The following is a 20,573-nucleotide window of genomic DNA, read 5'->3' on the forward strand; positions in this document are numbered from 1 at the left end:
CTTACCATGGTATATTTAACTGGTTAAATGCATAAACAGACTTAATTTATTCTTGCAGGTAAGCGATATGTTTACAACACCATTTTGTTTATCATACAAGTACATACATAAATAAGGTGTACACAATAATAATGTAAGCATGGGCCTCTGATGCCACAGAGCGACCCGCGTGCATTTTACAGTACACAGCTGCTGCCTATGTTGGCAAATACTGCGCACGGCTCCATTGGAGCTACACATTCCACGGCATATTGTGTTGTATAAATGGTTGGTCGGGTTTTGTTTTTTGATTAATAATGACTAGGCCATATTCAATCCCAGTGTTCATGGCTTATAGGCCGGCTATGATTTCTGGTGCGAAAGTATTCACAAGCGTTCCGACACTAAAAACCGTGGGTGGGGTGAGTGTTTGTTTGTTTATTTGTTTGTTTCTTATTTAACGCCCCAATATTATTACAGTTCTTCCGGTGGCGTTATTATCATCCAGTGAGCGATTGCGTGCGTGCGTGCGTTCGTGAACGTGCACAACACGATAATCTTGACAACATGTACAATGGCTAGCGCTATAGCAGCCGAATCATGTTGCAAGCAGAGAGCTATTTCTAACTTAAGTGTTTTCAACACACTACCTGTTTTGTTTATCGTTGTTAGCATATACCAACGCCATGTTCAGCGGGGTTTTGTTTACGTTACATGTTTATCCGCCGTATTGCCAACCGACGTCACAGGTAACCCGTTTTTGTATGAGTTACTATCATTGTAGTTGTGAGGTGAAACGGAATCTCCAACACACGTCTTCCATAAAGATATACACATGCACAAAAGTTAAGCGCCACTATTTTCATAATGTCTTGATTTCACCACTGAAGATAGGAAATACAAACTGTAAATGTTTATGACTGAATTATCCTTCCATAGATTCTTGAACCTAAGATTGTCAAGATATGACAAGGAAAACGTTCTTCACGTGCAACTCCATTTCCCTACCATTTGAATCTTGAAAATCAAGTTTCACACACTTGGTTTCACCGGTCTGTTGTGAGATTCTCCTTTCACTTTAGAGTTAGAAAATCAGTCATGGTGAGGAGAAAGTTAACTACCCCCGAGAGATGACAAGTGTTAGGAATGAAAAACGCTGGCATGTCATACAGGGCCATTGCAAGGCAAATGGGTCACAGCGTCAGTTGCCAAACGTAATCAAACCAATGATGTCAATGACAGGCATAGATGTCGTTATGATAGTTACCATTGAGTATCCATAGTGACAGATCACAAAAATAGTGGGTGGCGCTTAACTTTTGTGCATGTGTATACATGTATATTGTTTTCCTTCACTCGTGTCTGTTGGTAAAAAGGAACAGGGCGGAAATAAGCGAATCATCCTGCAGGCGTAAATAAATTTTCTCAACACGTTCCCCGGGTTTAATCCCCCACTTCCATTGTTTCGCTTAACCTACAGTTGCCACTGCGTCCTTGTAACAAACTGGGAAAATGCACAATTAAATGATGAAGGTTTCTTAAGCAAAATTTTCATACCTGTGACAAAAATTATGGATTTTTTTAGAGTTGGTCTGTTGTTTTTTTACAACGCCTTGGTTTCTGCTCTGTATTAGATTGCAATTCATCAGTATCAATTCGTCTCAGGCCGACTGTTTTCGTAGTGTAACTTTTCGTGTAACGTTACCAACATCGGCTCACATGGCAAGCCGCTGTATCATGTCCACTATATCATACATGCGTTTGTTGTTTTAATGAAATATTGCAGCAGGTGTTGTATGTACGTGTGTACGAACATTTCAATATCTGTCATTCTATTGAACAGTATGTTTGGAAGTTCTGCATGTCTTTGTTTATTGTTTATTGGTTTGTTTATTGTATGACGCCGCACACCGCAATGTCCCAGCCATGTGATGGCGGTCGGTAGGATAATTTCCCATTGAGAACGCCAGCTTCATATAACACGGTATATTTTGGGTTACTCTTTCCAGGTAAAGTACATATTCTTGTATCTCTGTTGGATTGATAGGTTAGTGCTTAGTCTTGGAATATATACGCTTAACAAAAGTAGGGGAAACTGAACCTGGAGTCTGGTAGAAAGAAAACACATTGAGGAACGTTACAATGACATTCATTGTCATGAACCGTGCCAATCTACGCTCGTCAGAGGGGTACAATTACTCCATGGGTATACACTGTCAGTTGTTAGACTCTAATTTTGTTAAAGCCGCACTTGCCAAGTGGGCTAGATGGCTGCCATTGTGCGCAGCCATTGTTGTTATTATTATTTTACGGGAGGATATTTATATGGCGCACATATCCATGCAACTAGTGTTTGCTCAAGGCACAGGTATTTGTTTCCCTCGTTCACTGGATGTCAACGTCACATCGTATTAGTAATTTCAACTTCCTTGGGAGTATACTACTCTTGCTGCCAATGGGCGCACCGAGTTCGTTGTGGCTTTTCTCACACTAACGATCGAAGTACTCAGTTCACAGCTAGGTAGACTGGGACACATAGTCACAGTACTTTGTCCAAGTTTACTGCACGTTGCTGTCTGTACCCGCAACTAGATGTTTGCACGTAATCATGGGGCCACCATCTGGTCATATACGACCCGTGAAGGTTCCGGGGTAGAATAGGCCTTCAGCAACCCATGCTTGCCATAAAAGGCGACTATGCTTGTCGTAAGACGGGATCGGGTGGTCAGGCTCGCTGACTTGGTTGACACATGTCATCAGTTCCCAATTGCACAGATCGATGCTCATGTTGTTGATCACTGATTTGTCTTGTCCAGACTCGATTATTTACAGACCGCCGCCATATAGCTGGAATATTGCTGAGTGTGGCGTAAAGCTACGTAAGCCATCTCGCTCACCGTGAGCTCGCCCTCCCGGCGTTAACGTGCCTGGCACTGAGAGTATGGGTTCGAATCCCTGATTCCTTGGTCCATTACAGCAAAAGTACTAGATCTATAATCTGCACTTTACGGAGAAAGTACAATCCCAAATATAACATGTTACATTTGACCACTTTCTTAACTACATTGTATATTCATACCATCAGCTTCGTCAATACGAGCGATGGGGTAGCCAGGTAGTTAACGCTTCGCTCATCGCCGATGGCCCGAGTTCAATTCCCCACATAGGTACAACGTGTGAAGCCCATTTCTGGTGCCCCTGCTGTGATGTTGCTGGAATACTGATAAAAGCGGCAAAAACAAACTCACTAACTCGCTTCAGGAAATGAAGTGTCCACTCCTTGAAATGATTCAATTAGCCAGTCTCACAGCTCCCGAACTGCATCAATTTTGATTCTGCCTACTTATTTCTGTGATGGTAAATCCCTTTAATGAATTTCCTCTAGATTTCGTCAAGCTCTGAATCTGCCTTCTTCACTGGAGCTCCTTTTCAAATCATAAGGCTACTTTAAAAAATAATTAAATGTTTCACGGACTCATGTTTTTCAAAAGTGACGAGGGCGGTAGGATTCTTTTTTCAAGTTTTGATAGAAAAAAAGTGACGATGGAGGAGCACATGTTTATTTTTTCTCTCTCAGATATAGTTTGGAAAGTTTAGCATGTGTTAATGGGTTGTAGATCTAGCCACGTTTGTTCTTACACATAATTATTCTTACAGTGGACAAATGAATGATCGAGACACGGCGAAGTCAAAATTATATTTAAAAAAAAATGGCAATGAAATATTGTTACGTGCACAAATAAAAGTCACGCGCCGATGCTCGACAAACATTTCACCTTTTTATTGAGCCTAAGGAGTTGTTTTTATCTATCAAGAATATATAGACTGAACAAAAATAGTTAGGGATATGTGTAAATTTTTAAATTATGATCGATTTGTTCATTGACAATCTGGTGAAATATCAATCACGAATATCCTTAAATTATTCCAGTATAAGTCCAGCATATATATTCAGAGACTAAGTGTTAGCGTATATTTTACCCATTGAACTATCCTGCAGTCAGAGCATTCAATGAGCTCACTCAAATCCGTGGGTTTTGTTTGACACAATCTCTTTTAGTAAGCTCTTCAGAATGTGCAACAGTTACATTTAAGGCCTAGCTTACACCAACTACACGGTATACCATGTCCCTCGAAATCTTTAGTTCATAACGTCTTTTGTTCGCAGAGAAAACTTCAGATTTACGTCCTTCATAACAAAACAAAAAAAGAAAAAACGAAAACAAAACAACAACAACAAAACGAGGGTTAAGGAGGTTGAAATGCGATTCAACGTCATAATGGAGGTTATTTTAGGGCTTTAACGATGGTGTGTATGGTTTGTCACCATTCGCCTTTTCCCGTGACCTCCCGTTTCTTCCGTGATCCACTCGTATCCCGGGGCCATTCGTAACTACTCGTGTCATTCCGGCAAGCAGGTCAAGCTTCTTGCAGGTCACGGAAAGAGACGAGTAGTTACGAATGGTCCTGGGGCATGCCGAGTAGCGACTCGCGCTCCTCTCGAAGGGTTTCATAGTGGCGTAGGAAATCAGAACTACTTGAAACAGGAACGATAACTCTATTCCGGTTTGACTTCAGTGGTACTTAATATTACCGAAGCACTCATACATTGTATTGCTGTTTTTGTGTGTTTGCTTTATATTTATTTTAAAGAATTAAACCCCCATGTTACATCTACTTGAAGGAGAAAAATATATTTGTGAAGGACATATTCTAAGGTAATTATTACCTCGTGCTCGCCTAATATTTCCATGTATATGAAACCGGAACTGTCTCAATATATGAACAGACACGGTGGTGTTCGCAATATGGCCTTTATTTATACTCATGTAGAAAAAACCCTGAAACAAATAAAACATCCTTTAAGTACAACGTAAGTATATGCTGATAGATAATATCAGTCATTAATACAATCTGTGTATATATATAACCATTTACAGAATATCATCATTGCTGAGCCATTTCATACACATTGCCTCAATACTTAATTGATAGCAGATTCCATATACTAGTATACTTTAATTCATACATAGAACACAAATATCTATGTACACATCATATCACATGGAGAAACAAACTAATATCGTACATTGAATATATCAAGTAATCATTACATAATGCGTTAAATACACTGAACCCACCAAGTATGTGGACCTGGGTCTGCTGACTGAAAGACACTACAGCTGCACGAGCAATACAGCTACATCTGCACAAATAAATGAAACATATATACACACTGTGCAGACTAATCGAATGGCAGCAACAACAATGCAAACAAGTACGTTTAGGAATTGTTGATCAATGGGAAACACTTAAAATATATTTATTGGTAAAACCCTGCTTCATTCTTACATGCATTCGTTCATTTACACATTATACATTCGTACATTTACACATAACGTACACATTCACTCATCACGCATTTACACATCGTACATGTATATCACTTACCGAATTATTTACCATTTGTAAATAATTAAACTCATGGTTTATTGCAATCTGCAAAACAACTAATTATCACAAACTACTCAATACCTACAATATGACAAAGCAGCCAAATTATCAAAGCATATATACACTGTACGCATGACATGAATATGTACAACCATAAAAAGTATTGAAAGAGACTAACCTCTGGAAATGATCCCGACAGCTCCAATAAACTAAATGTCCAAATCAAATCATCCAAATGTGCTTTGTGACCAGTAGAAATGTTAAAACTCAACTGCTAATAGACAACAAACTTTAAACAGGGGACAGCTAGTAAGCTGACAAAGTTTATGACAAAGGGACGCTAAGTGGCGCGCTTGGGCTGGCTATTGTGTGGCAGTGCTCAGGGTGATTGTAAGCTGAGAGAAAGGGGTTAGAGAAACTGGAGAGTGAAGTATACAGTGTTTAAAAATATGCTAAACTGAATATTTAATTCAGTTAAAAATAAAGAATAAAAAACGCAGAATATTTACAAATATTTCATCCTGTCACATATATATCTGAAAAAAAGACCCGTGAAGCCACGTTTGTTCTTACACATAATTATTCTTACAGTGGACAAATGAATGATCGAGACACGGCGAAGTCAAAATTATATTTTTAAAAAATGGCAATAAAATATTGTTACATGCACAAATAAAAGTCACGCGCCGATGCTCGACAAACATTTCACCTTTTTATTGAGCCTAAGGAGTTGTTTTTAATCTATCAAGAAGTAGTATATACAATGGGGGTTTTAAAACACTTTCAAGAAAAGTCTCTACAAAGCCTTATTTACTAAATAAGGCTTTGGTTGGGCCCTTAGCTCTTGCTACTATTACCCCTACTACTTAACGTGTGTTGGAGGTAACACTGTGCCGTACGGTACGATCAATAATTCTTCTCTTACAAACCCCCTACCCGGCCCATCCCTCAAGTAGTACAAGTTAGGTTCGTCGGCTTTTATATCCACTTTATCTATGTTGTAAGTTTTGACTGACCATATAGGATCGGTGGCCCGCTTACGGCTATCACCCTCGTGTTCCCCCGGCTGGTATAGATACCTCACTAGGGCCCTATCTGGTATCTGTTTCTCCTTCCCACGCAATGGAGCGGCCGACTCTGCAACTATTGATTTTAGTTTGATAGCGTCTGCCGGTTTCTTACCGGTGAGACGGGTGACTTCATGGTTGATTGCCGACACCACCTTGGGTAACCTCGTGACCCATTCAGTCGATCGTTTTCCAGGGGTGACCATCTCCCTAGCATACTGATGGCCGAACAAGCGCTCAGCCAAAGTCCTATTAAATCTCTCAACTATGGCTTGGCTGCGATGGGCTCTGGCCGTGCCACGCCTGACCTTTGTATCGTGTTTGGCTAGCAGTTGTGACACGGCACCCATGAACTCCCGTCCGGGGTCAACTTGCAGCTCTGTTGGCCACGTCAGCGGACTGCGTTTGTATATGCGTTCGAATCCTCTGGCTACCTGAGCCGAATCTTTCGTGGTCAAGGGTTCGGCTTCCTTGTAACGACTGGCTACGTCCACTACGGTTAAGGCATACTTGTACCTCTTGTCGTGGGGTAGGAACAGTAGGTCTGCCTGGTGAATGCTATTAGGTATGTTAATACCGAACCTCCTTCTAGGCACGTAGCGTGGTGCCGGCAAATAGATCTGCCACAGGGCTTGTTTTTCAAGCCACGCTTTGGCTTCCTCCGGGGGTACTCGCGCTATTTTAGCTAGCTTATCTACTGCGCTAGCTCCTTTCCAGTACCCACGCGGGCTGTAGTAAATAGCCTCAAATTTTTTCATGTCCATACGCGTATGTGTTTATCCCATCAATAGCTATCCAACGTTTCGTGTCCATAGGCGACAGGGACGTCTTGTTTATAGTCAGTCCGTATATCTTATGTCCATCACTTCTAAGTGTGTTCATTTTATGCCTAAAGGTACGGGTCTTGAACAGGGCTTCCTTGAATCTGGCGTGTTTGATGTGTTGTTTCACCACATACTTCTTAACCCCCTTAGCCTTCCGGATCTCACTATTGTCGGCTTTCAGTATGGAGTACATCTTTGGTCTCAAACCTATGTACTCGGCTATGGGCGTGCCAGCACACTCGTCCTTCATCTTACCTAGGACCTTTTTATTTACCGTACTGTGTATGGCATGGGTCTTAGGGTAGTCGCTGGTGTCGCATAAATCGAGGTGTTTTTTCATGTCCTCGTACACGTCCTCGGTTCGAATCTCCATCAGCAGGGAATCCGTGTCAGTGTACAGCACTTCACACCTGTCACCGTACTGTTTCTTGAGCTCGTTGTAGTAAAAGTCGTACATCAGGTGTTTGGATAAATCGAGGATGCTCATCCCCACGTAAATAGGCCGGTTGAATTTTATGTGGCTTTTCTTCATGTGTAGGGCAACCAGGTTGTCTGTGAATATCTTACTACGGTTGAATGCCGGACTGGCTATCAATCTCCTGAGCTTGTCTTCCTCACTCGACCGAACCAGCTTCACGGTCACGAGTTTCCTCAGGTTCTCCATAGTCTTACCAAACACCGAGTTGTTCATGAGCTTGTAGAGATTTTTCTCAAAATCACTGGTGGCTTTTTTTCGTAGGTCTGTGTTCATTCTGATGTAGGGCTCCATCCATGGGCTCTGGTCGAACATGAGCACCCTGTGTATTTTGGTCAGCCTCATACCCAACGACAGGTACAGCTGTAGGTTGCGATAGTGAACGATGTACTTGGTCTTATTCATTAAGTTAGGCACGAGTTTTTCAACGTCTGTCACACACCCACCTAACAAGTTATGTTGGTACTCAGACATCCAGTCTGGGTTAACCCTCATACGTTCGGGGGCCAGGGGGTAGCTGTTGTGCGATGTGTGTAATTCCTTGGTATACTCTAAGTCAACCTCGAGGATATACCCTTTGTTCGAATCTGGTGCAACCCCCATAACATCAACGTGGGGTACCCATTCGAATCCCCCTGTAGGTAGATACTGGCTCATGGCCCAGCCGTACAGGTTGTTTGCGTCGAGGTAGAGAATGTGATTGGTTGGCTTGTTAGGATCGTAACCTTTCACGTATTGATTATTTGCTTTCGCGTATCGTTTGGATGCCATGGAAATCCCACCTCGCAAGCCTTTCTCAATGAATAGGTGCATGTCGTAATCTGTGAGCAATTCCAAATTAACTCCGGTCTTTTTAAGCAAGGCGTCCCACGACAGACCTGGGCTGGTGTAATACCATGCGGGGTCGAGTTTATACTGCTTGAAACACGTCCGCCTAAACGTCTCAAACACGTCGGCTAACAGCAGTACATCTGTCCTCAAGTACAGGTCGTGATAATCACCCAGGTTCTTACAACCCAGTTTATTCCATACGTTAGTCGCGTGCGAGTAATCATCTCGTGAGACGGACGCCTCATTCAGCTTGCTATAAAAGCAGTCAATAGGGGGTAGTCTGGTCTCGGTGAACTTGACCCAACTATCCATGTACTCATAGGGGTACACACCCTTCCTCATAAGCAGGGGTCTAGTCTCGGCGTCTGCGTATCGATCGGTGATAGGGAAGGTATTGTTGGCTTTGACCAGACTGTCGAGTGACGACAGGAGGAACTGAAACGAGTCAATGAACCTAAGTCCGTTTAAGCTGAAGGAGATGTATCTCTCCATGTTGTTGGGGATGCACGTTATATTACCATCGATTTTCGCGATGGCCTGCATGATCAAGTGTGAGTCGTACCCTCTCAAGTTGTGAAAGACAACGGGGATGTTTATTGTCTTAGGGTTGATTTTAAGCTTGAGGTTGCACGCGCTGTGAGCGGCGCCTCTATACTTACCACTTATGTGGCAGTGATCTCTCACCGAATCACCGTTAAGTGGTGAGTCACACACGTGACAGTTAGTGCTACTAGCGTGAGCTAGCCTGTCGACTCGGGTCATACGCATGGGAGCGATTCTATACAATGTATTCCTAATAATTTTTTCTTCCTCCTGCAAACACTTTAGAAACCTTTCAGCCGCGTCAGGGCCCCTATACACTACCGGAGCTTTCGTTTCCCCGTCACAACGGGCGACAATGTATCCAAACCCACAGGCTTTATGCTCTTGTGTTTTGTGGGTGAAGGGGGCCTCGCCGGCGGCACCACTGGGGGAATCCCCCACCACCAAGGCTTCGAAGTCGGCGTATATGATATAAGGCACAGACATTTGGTTCTTGTGGTTACCGAATTTTAGGATTTTATCACCTTCCTTAGGCATGTCGCCTCGTATGGCCGTCTGCCCCACACCTTGACAATCATCCCGGTGGGATTCTAATAAATCAGCTCGTGTGAAGCCATGTAGGCATCGTTCACAGAAGTGGGTCTTTTCTCTGTGTGCCGATTGGTCATACAACAGCCTGCTAAAGTGTTTTATCCATGTGTAGTGATACTTGTCACCTCGCTGGATCATGAATATATTAATAACTTGGCGATCCTTCACCGGGCTGACCCTGTGTACTATTGTTGTGTTACCTTCGTGCCCAAAGACATTTATAGCCAGATTATTCTGTTTTTCTACTTTAGTGATCTGGGATATGGGGGTGGGTTCATCTATACCATCCCAGTTGAGCCCATCATCCTGAGGATAATTAGAAGACCTGTTCGGATTAGTGTCAGCTGGAAATAAGGCTGACCTGATAGCTAACCTCAGGCAATCGTTTCCTCTATTCTTAACGTTTACTATGGCATGTTTGTTCCTATAGTAGGGGGGCAAGGCTAGGTATGACCCGCCTCTGAATGGCACGTAGTTAGCTATGTCTAGATAGACATTATCGATTATATCTACAGCCCACCCGGACCCCAAGTGTGTGTTGCGTTCTAGGTATTCTCGTATCTGCTGAAAACTGGTATCGATTGATGCGTCAATGGTCTCTGTATGTGTGACAACCTCTTGTTTACCTCGGAAGTAAGGCTGAACATATTCAGTGGTACTCCCAACCTGCTTATCGAGCGACATTTTCACTGTGATCTGAAACTTGATACTTCCTAGGTTATTTAGTTCCTGGTTGACCTTATCAGCTATCAGAGGCTTGATATCTGTAATGTCTATGTTTCTATCAACGTGTATGCGCCAACCTCTCAAATAGTTGCCTACAGCGCGCTCAGTGCGCACGAACTGTAGGTCAATAGCTCTATTCTGTCGTAATAATTCTACAAGCTGTGGTTTCCTCATACGGGAATATCCGCCTAAACCCAAATCGTGTGCCTCGGCTTTCAGTTGTTTTACAGTGGGAACGGGGGTATGTGATAACAATTCGACTAACCCGGCTCTCCCCAGGTTTGAATAACCCGTGTATCCAAGCTGTTTTGCTTGAGCTTTTAATTGTTTTACCGTAGGAGGGGCTTCTAAACCTAGTAATCTCAACAATGCTGACTTCCGCATTCGAGAATACCCGATCACACCTCTCTGTTTTGCGACCCGCTTTAGCTCGCGTACAGTAGTCATAGTGTTTACACCTAACATAACCAATGTCTAATTGGGTCACAGTAAAGGGAGGTAACCCTTGATAAAAATATGTGGCTGAGTAAAACATTTATTTGGTGTCTATCTTGAGCAGTCGCCTACGTTCTTTTATGTAGTCCTTTTTATTCTCGTAGATGAGTTGATGTCTGACTACGTTCGCTCCGTGAGCTTTACATAGACAGTAGTGTCCTTTAACCCCGATACCACACACAGAACACGTGTAGTTAGGACTTCCCATATGGAAACAACAGAACCCCTGATTCCTACATTTCCTACCACAGGCCTCGGTCTTCCCCATAAGTATGTATTCGCATCGGTATGGAGCGGGTCTCATGTTTACTTATATAGGTATTTAATTTAATTGCTTCGCAACCAACGCAGTAGCTGCTATACCCAACACTATGAAGCCCAGTTCACGATTCATTTGTCCCTTGGATGGTGTGTAGTACTGAGCGAGTGTGGGTTTATTGAGCGGTTCCAATCGTTTACCAGTTAGTAGGTAGTATTCTTTCATTGCTTCATCGACATCGTTGAATGTTTGAACGGCATGGTTTTCACGCTGGAGTTGTTCGTTAATAAAATCGATCCTCTGGAGGCGTTTTTTAGCGTACTCGGCCTGTGCCTTTTGTAAGTTCTCAGTAGCGAGATCGTGCCGCTTCCTTTCTTCCTGTATTTCAGCCGCGTGATCATCTCGTAGTTTCGAGAAGAGGAAATTACTCCCGGAAAATGCCAGGGCATTCACTAACGCCCCACCGACCATCATAGCTATCGTGGCCATCCCTATATTTATTTCATTATATTATCAGGTATTATCCCTTGTTTTACTAGGATGTCTTTTGTGGCCATCGCCATACCAAGGTTCATTATGAGCATACCCATATCCTGCAGGTTGAAATCTAGCTTGATAGTTGGTTGTTTAAGCACCATTTTAGTCAACCGAGCGTACCCTACTGCTAGACTGGCGACCACTGTGGCGTGGTATGCGTCGTTGACGAACGTTTTCCCCTCAGACATTATGTATATATAAAAATATTTTAAATTATAACATGATATGCGGGTCGACAGTGGGGGTTACCACCTCAGGTACCACCTCACGGTGAGGGTTTCCCTCACGTGTATATAACCACGAGATAGCCAAGGCAGCAGTTACGCCTACAGCCAACAACAGTCGGGTTTGGTTGGTCACTGTAATAATTTTATGTTGGTTACACCACCGTTTTTTACCGGCAGCTACTCTCTTAGGATTCTTCTGCCTGGTTACTGTTGGGGTCACTTCCCCCACTGTGGGGGTTTCCTCCAGTGGAGTTTCCCTCACTGTTGGGGGTGTGGGGGGTACCCCCACTGGGGTTTCCCTCACTGTGGGGGGTATCACCTCGGGAGCAGCATCCATCTATATTATTATTATTTTTTCTCTCAAATTGACAATGCTTTGCCGTGATAATCGCCGCCGTCACTGGAGCCAACAACATACCATATTTGTGGTACAGCCCGCAGCTGATAGAACTCACGGCGTGTTTGATAAAAGGGTCTTTCTCGAGGTCCTCCCACAGGTAAAGTCGGCGCTCTAGTGGAATGGGAAGTATGATACAATACCGGTGTATATCTGGGTCATAGCCGATCCTATTGTCTTTGTCATTTCTGCTCCGAGCCGGGACTCGTATCTAGCGTACAGCTTATCGATTTCTTCGGCTGACATTTTGTGAATTTTATCCGGAGTGTAGTCTCCAAAGTAATGTTTGGCTTTGCCGCCAACAGCCAACGCCACCAGTTTCTCTCGCTTGGGGGAACCCTCCACCAACAATTGTTCGAGCAATTCCTCACACTCCATCTTATAATATAACAAGTAAGATTTAGTTTTAACTATATAATACCTGATGCAGACAAAACACAGAGAAATGAAGGTTAAGTTGCACACGACAAACACTTCAAATATCATAGCTATACTTAGCATTTGCTTAGCTTTGCTTAGCTTTGCTTAGCTTTGCTTAGCTTTGCTTAGCTTTGCTTAGCTTTAGCACACCCTATATGCTACTGGTTGGTCGGTCTTGAGCACGAGCTTAGCGTGTTTAGTTTCAGCGAGCTGTTTCTTCACCCGTTCCCGTTCTAATTTGCTCATCATATCGTTCTCTCTCAAACACTCCTCGAACGAATCCCTGTCCTTGCAGTGAAATAAGGCTACCCATCGCGTCTGCTCCCTGAGGTCTTTCAACACCGAGTTGAACTTCTGCGTTAGCACCCAGACGCTGTGATTTGCATGCCGGCCGGAGAAGGCCAGGTACGATAGCATGTCTCTCTTTTTTGTTATCTCGCGATTAGCGCTGCAGTCGTCCAGTATGAACAGCGTCGGTTCCCCTTTAAATTTCTCGTGAAGAGCTTTCAACCAGTCCTGCAGGCGTGTTCCAGGGTCGATTTTGTGTACGTCCGGGTCCGTCATCACCCAAGGTCGCGCGTACGTTTTATTCATGCTCAGAGTAGGGCACATGATAACGATGTTATCGAACACATCCTTGTAGTAACCCTCCAACATATCCAACACGAAAACGGTCTTCCCACAGCCAGTCTGCCCGCACACTATGGCGCAGTGTGGGTCAGTGGGGAGTGGGGGGTACCCCCCATCAGTAGATGGCTTGCACGAATCTCCCATTGTCTATATTAAGTTGCGCGTCCATAATAACGTACAGATATAATTTCAACTTACCAGCGGGTTGAGCCTTCTTAGTAATCTGGATGGTTATCCCTTCGCTGCCGTTATCTATACGGCGCCCGCTACCGTGCAGTTTATCATCATCCGTGGATCGCATGTCCAACCATAGGGCGTACTTGGTGGTCAGGTATTCACCGATCTGCACGGAGCCTAGGTCCAGGTCCTTTGTTATATAATGTGGGGTCCCCCCCACTGGTAGCTTTTTTATCTCATCCCACTGCTGGTGTGGTCTCATACCATGACTGAACAGCTGGTTGGGCACACCCTCGATGGTCACTTCCACCTTTTCAATCTCGGGGTTGAAAAACTTCTCGCTGTCCCTCCGGAATGGCTCGTAATCCTCCACGGGGACGACCAGGATACCTTTCATCGATCGCGCCGGCACGTTCAGGTTGATATTCCACACAGTGTCGCTCTTATCTCGCACGACTGATCTATGCCTCAGTACGCGATCGTACAGGATAGCCATCTTCCCAGAGTACTGGCTTCGAACCTGCCTGGCCAGCTCCGGGCTAGTGACCATGTCGAACTCCAGAGAGATGTTGTCTATGGCATAACTGGCCTCATCACCGTTCGGCGTACGCACTACTTTGCTATAGTCGTTAAACGTGAGCTCGTATTCGAGCCTATCACCCAGCGCGGCCTGGTAAAACGGCGCGTGTCCCGTGAGCAACTCGAAGTCGAGCGGCACGCAGAATCGATTCCCGTATGCTCGAGCGATGGCCTTTTCACCGTCCGATAGCTTGTCTAGCTGGTCTGGCGTGAAGGCATACCCTATACGCGATCGGGTTGATTTGCTGATGCCCTGGTACACATCATTGACTCGTTTTCCCTCGCTTTTCCAGAGATCCCCGTAGGAGTGAAACACGTCACTGTCGTCGATGCTCAGCACCTCGTTACCGCTGATCTTGACGGTCGTTTTCTTGATGATAGCTCGACCCACGTTACGCACTAGCTCGCGTTTGTCGTTGTCGGAGGTCAACGTGATATTGAACGCCAGTCGAACAGTGCCTGGTACAATGAGGTCATTCTCACCAAGGTTTGGAAATCTAACCAGCAGAGTTTGATTCTGGTCTATCTTGCTGGGATTGTTGGTGATGGTCACCGACTGGCGCACGGCTCTGGCTCCTAATGGCTCTCTCAATCTTCTGAAAGGATCTAATTTTCTACCGTACATTGTTATATAAATGAAATATATTTTTAATACTAATGGCTGAAGACATAGATATGTATGATATGTGGGACGATAGTGCCCAGGCATTCGATGATGACCAGGAGACCTCATTCAGTACTGGCCTACAGCCGGATGTCGAACTCATTAAGGGCGCCGTCGACGATTATTACAACGCAGTTGAAAATAGAGACAACATCAAGCCGTTGGGAAGGGACCATTCCAAGTTTACCCTCAGCAATGGCACGCTGCGTTTGAAGGCTCGCCCGGAGGCCGATCTCATGCATAAAAACAAGAGAGCACCGCTTGCCTGAAAAACATTAGCCGGTAAACATGGAATTAAGTTTGTCCAAAAGGAACTAGGCTTCATAGATTACAGTGGCGCGCGATCTAAGATTCCTCCGAAGGTAGTTCAAAGTCTGGAAGGCATCAGGGACGCCCCATCGGATCAAAACATGACTTATGATATTAAAAAGGTGTTGGCCGACTACGAGAACAAGCCCTTCCCGGGTCTCGAAATTACCTTTCGGGAACTGCGGGGGTTGGACCTGTTGATGCAAACCATTCGTGGTCAGCTCTGGAAAAGCACGGCCAAAATGAGTGAGATAGACGACCACATCGCCTATGAAAAGAAAAAACTCGGTGAAACTGAGGACGAGTCTATGAAAGCCACCATCGAGGAACGAATACGTAATTTGGAAGATGAAAGGCAGACCTGGTTGGAGACAGCGTCCGGCTACAAAGAAAAGCTTAGATCCCAGGTCAGCCGTGTGCGGGAAACCATCAATCAAGTCCTCCACCGAGACACCACGTTAGCAGACAGGATTCGGATATTATTCCGGGAGCAAGGGATCACCATCGCCAGCATTCTGACTGCTTTGGGTTTCATCATATCAACCTTGGTTGTGTCACTGACAGGGGGTACCCCTGTGGGACCTGCCGGCGGCGGAACCCCCAGCGGTGGTGTTAAAGACTGGATAAAAAAACTCGGGGAACGCCTAGCTAAACTAGCTGGTAAAGCCGCCGAAGCCCTTCCCGGCATCCTGGGTAGCATCGTCTCGTGGTTGTTGGGCGCTCTGGCTAAAACTGCCATGTGGTTCAGTCAAAACCTGTGGGCAGCCATCGTCGCCGTGGCGGGTCTGGTGTACGTAGCGGCTAAGAAATTTTTAACCAAATAAGTCCCAAAGCTACCCCACCAACCGCCAGGGCCGTTTTATTATCGATGTGATTGGAGGCCTGAATATGGGGGTGTGTGGGGGGTACCTCCACATGAACTTTAGACTCTGGGGGTGGCGCCACTATACCCGTTTCACGTGGTGGGATGTGTGGGATATAGGGGGTGTTAATATCGGGGTTGATACCCAACTTTTGATCCGCCGTGGCTATGACTATTTTGTTGTTATAACCCACCACTTTTTTTACTCTCAGTTGCATATCACTCGGAGCCATGTACAGCCCCACGCCGAACACGTAATTGACTTTCGATCTGGCGTATTCTAACACGTTTTGGTAACGGTCGATGGCCCGCGGGAGATCAACTGGAGAATTGATAGCATCCTCAACGTTGGAAACGAACTGTTTCTGAGCGTCGTAAGCAGTCCCCTTACCGAGGATGTTGGAACGCGTCATCGACTGCGCACCCAACAGCGCCCACACGTACGTTCGAATCGAGTCGTTCAAGCGTATTGTACCTGCACGAGTGAATTCTTTCGATGTTTTTGAGATCATTTTAGTCCAGGCTGTGGCTGCATCAGGATTGGTTTGCTTTATACAGCTGACATGGATCTTTTCATTCGTTGTTGGGCCTGTAAATGTATGACGGTTTGGGTTGTATGAACCATCTTTAGAACCGGCCTGATATGTTCCGGACCTGTAGAAGTACACGAGAACTATACCGAGACCATGGTTCACACCAGGAAGTCGAAAGTCTTTATTCGTTGGAATCTCAAAGTCCCCACAAACACGTTCATAAGCGCGTTTATCATAGGGGTTATTCGTCATACTCCACGCTTTATCTTGGGGAAGAGGAGCACTTATTTCCTTCAATATTCGTCTCGTTTGATAATAAATATGAAACAAAATGACTGCCTTACTCAGTTCGTCTATACCGTAGTCTAGTGTCACACCCGACCCTGTCGTCGCACACCACACAGCAACGTTGAGTTGGTTCTGCCAAAACTGCATTGGGTTTTGATTCCAGTTTACCACCGCCTGCGCGTTATTAACGGACACGATATAGTTTTCAAAGATATTAATAAAGGTTGCTTTAAACCCCGTACTACCTACCACCACGATTTTCAAGTGTGCTAAGTCCATATTATAATATATAAATTATATATTATAATATGTACATAACACTTCCAGGAATAACGAGCGGTGAGGCCGTTCAGCTGACGCACGCGATCGATAACACGTCAGGTCAACTCAAAGTAGCTCTCTGCGATATCACCTACCTACCGCAATGGACTAACATCAACGCCAGCAACAATAAGCTGTTCGTCAGTGGGGCTCGCAGTCAGATAACTGACGGCTACTACAGCGTGTGCTCTCTAAACGACGAGGTCTTCAAACCCCTGGGAGCCGAACTCAAGATGAACGACTCAAACGGTACAGTGGTGTTAATCAACAACGGAAGAACCTCCTTGAGGCTCGGCCGGCCATTAGCGAGGATACTCGGTATGTCTCCTGACGAGATAAAACCAACAACAACCGTCACAGGCACGAAGTTACCCGACCTAGTACCGTACCGAGAGCTGTACATTCATCTTGGTCAGGTGAGCACAACGTACAACATTCAAGGAGGTCACCCTTCCACTATACTGACAGCAGTGCCGGTGAAAACTGAGAAATACAACGACGGTAGAACCGAGTCGTTTTCACCACGGCAGTATAAGAGATTAACCCAGGGCAACATACCTGAGCTGATAATATCGGTGTTAGATATAAATCATAATCCTGTAAATATAGGATACCTCAGCTTAACGCTTCATGTAAAATGACCAGCGCACAAGGGCCTGGAGTGAAAAAATGCGTCAATATCGGGATCTCCGACCTCGGAGACACGCGCGGTTTCGACGCTCCCGGAGTAGATGGTAAATCGTACGCCTTGCAACTGAAAAACAACATTTACAAACGCGTTGAAGTCCCCTCCGGTGGAACCCTAAGTGATATAGTAGATACCACAAGAGCAAAAATCAACACTAAGTACGCCCTTGTCAACACCGGTAGTAACTGGATAATATACCCATCGTTCGGGGGTAAACTGTTCGACTTAGACGATGTTGAGAGCACTACCATCGCCCGAAACAAGCCATATATGCTCGTCTTCACCGAAGATGATAAGTGGGTGTTGTTACCCGATAACGACTGGTTTCTCAATATTAGGCTCGGCTCCCCCTACGTGTTCACGGATAACAAAGACAACCACCTAAACAAAGTCGTGAATAATGGAACCCTGCTCGTGGCTTATGTCCCAACTCAGAGACGTAGCGTAGTCGTCAGCCCACTCAACACTATGGCAGCCCACATGCTATCGAGTAAACCGACCATACAAAACGTGACATTACAGTTGGTGTCTGAATTCGAAGGCGTGGTCAGTATACTAGAGAGTCTACCGGCAAACTCAACACTGATCATCAAAGTCTACCTAGGGGAACCATCGGGGAATGATATCGAGATCGTGAAGGGGATCAAACTCGGGTGGGTGAAACGACACCAGTATCAAGTTTGCAACGTTTACGTGCGGGTGAATGTCGGCTCCAACACCAGTCTGGAGGGGGTCAACGTGATCGTGGAAAACAAGATATCACTAACCAAGATCTTCCTGCCTGACAACATACACTTCATGGGTATGAAGTTCACCCCTGAATTATTATCAGAAAACCAGTTGGAAATTATATCGTAATAGTATAATAATGACCAGTCATCCCAACACTACGCTTAACGACCTAGGAGATACGGAGGGATTCGATCAGCCTGGTGAGGAAGACGCCTTATATATCCTGCACTTCAAAGACAACGTGTACAGACGGGTGTCGTTATCAGATTTTAAAGAGCCCAAATGGCTGATCAACTTAACACCCACCTCACCTTATATCACATTAAAAGAGGAGTTGGTCTCTAAGATTAGGAACAACGGTATCTGGGCCGGGGATTTCATTCCGGAGAAGGAATTATACATGATAATTATGAATATCGAAAAAAATAGGTTAAAGTCTAGAGCAAAAAATAAATTAACATTTAGCAATAATGATTATAGTATATATCTTGATAGAATATTCTCCCCTTTCACACTCATCATAGAAGTCTTCTTTTATTTAGACAAGGAAAACACCCCAAGAGGACACCAAATTTTACCTGGGGTGTCAATACACTGGCAAACCGAACACTTACGCAAATATTGTCGTATTGTTATACAACAGGATACCACGGGTTCTATAAACCGCTTAATAAGCCTCAGTGGGGTTTTTATTACAACAGGAAATTCTATTAGCCTCTCACCTATTACCCTGAGTAGAAGTCTAGATCTTGTAGACTTCAAATTCATTAATAGACTTTTAACTGAAACCCAATTAAAATATCTTTCATAATATATATTATAGGATGGGTCTGTACCCAGTCGTAGAGGAAGTAGCGAAGACGCTGGAAACCGTAGATGGGTTCCGCTTGAGGCAGTTATGTGATGTGAAACGCCAACTAGAACAAGACCGTGACACGCGGAAAGCACTATGTAAAAAGTACCATAGAGCTTTTAATATCGTGGACGGGGCTGACACTACCCTTATGGCAACCAGCATGGGACTAGGGGCGGCAGGCGTTGGGTTGTTGGCTACCATCGTGGCTGCACCTATAGTGCTAGGTATTGAAATAACAGCTGGGGTGGCAGGGGTGTTAGGGTTGGCGCTTAAGTTAGTATCACGCAGACTGCATCGTAAGGCATTGAAACACGACGAGATCAAGGTTCTGGCCGAAGCAAAGCTCAACACAGTAAGTGGGCGTATTTCCACGGCACTCTCTGATAGTAAGATCTCAGAAGAGGAGTTTCGTTCAATCCTCTCTGAACTCACAAAATACAACGGAATGAAACAAGATATTCGGTCCAAATCTCTGCTAGTCTGCTATCAGCGAGGACGAGAAAAAAAAGTACATAGAACAGGGGATACAAAAAGCCCAACAAGCCTTTATTATGAACACCAAAGAGATCATAGGCGGTTCACGTTAAACTGTTTCATCGATATAAACGTGATATAGGCACAGTGTTACCTCCAACACACGTTAAGTAGTAGGGGTAATAATAGCAAGAGCTAAGGGCCCAACCAAAGCCTTATTTAGTAAATAAGGCTTTGTAGAGACTTTTCTTGAAAGTGTTTTAAAACCCCCATTGTATATACTACTCAAGAATATATAGACTGAACAAAAATAGTTAGGGATATGTGTAAAATTTTAAATTATGATCGATTTATTCATTGACAATCTGATGAAATATCAATCATGAATATCCTTAAATTATTCCAGTATAAGTCCAGCATATATATTCAGAGACTAAGCGTTAGCGTATATTTTACCCATTGAACTATCCTGCAGTCAGAGCATTCAATGAGCTCACTCAAATTCGTGGGTTTTGTTTGACACAATCTCTTTTAGTAAGCTCTTCAGAATGTGCGACAGTTACATTTAAGGCCTAGCTTACACCAACTACACGGTATACCATGTCCCTCGAAATCTTTAGTTCATAACGTCTTTT

At 44.4% G+C, this 20,573-nt stretch overlaps 1 protein-coding gene across 3 annotated transcripts in view; it reads left to right on the top strand.

Annotated features, from left to right (window-relative positions):
* The window catches only part of LOC137281690 (monocarboxylate transporter 14-like), a 65,739-nt gene that overhangs the window by 2,537 nt on the left and 42,629 nt on the right, over window positions 1–20,573 (top strand). The window contains exon 1 of one of the 3 annotated variants that reach the window (XM_067813093.1): window positions 289–401. The exons of 1 other annotated variant lie outside the window; for it this stretch is intronic. The gene's annotated coding sequence lies outside the window, so the exon portion shown is untranslated. Of the gene's footprint in view, window positions 1–288; window positions 402–1,871; window positions 1,989–20,573 lie in introns of those variants that run through there. One more of the 3 variants, XM_067813094.1, reaches the window with a different exon arrangement.

Source organism: Haliotis asinina, chromosome 4, assembly GCF_037392515.1.
Source record: "Haliotis asinina isolate JCU_RB_2024 chromosome 4, JCU_Hal_asi_v2, whole genome shotgun sequence".
NCBI lineage: Eukaryota > Metazoa > Mollusca > Gastropoda > Lepetellida > Haliotidae > Haliotis > Haliotis asinina.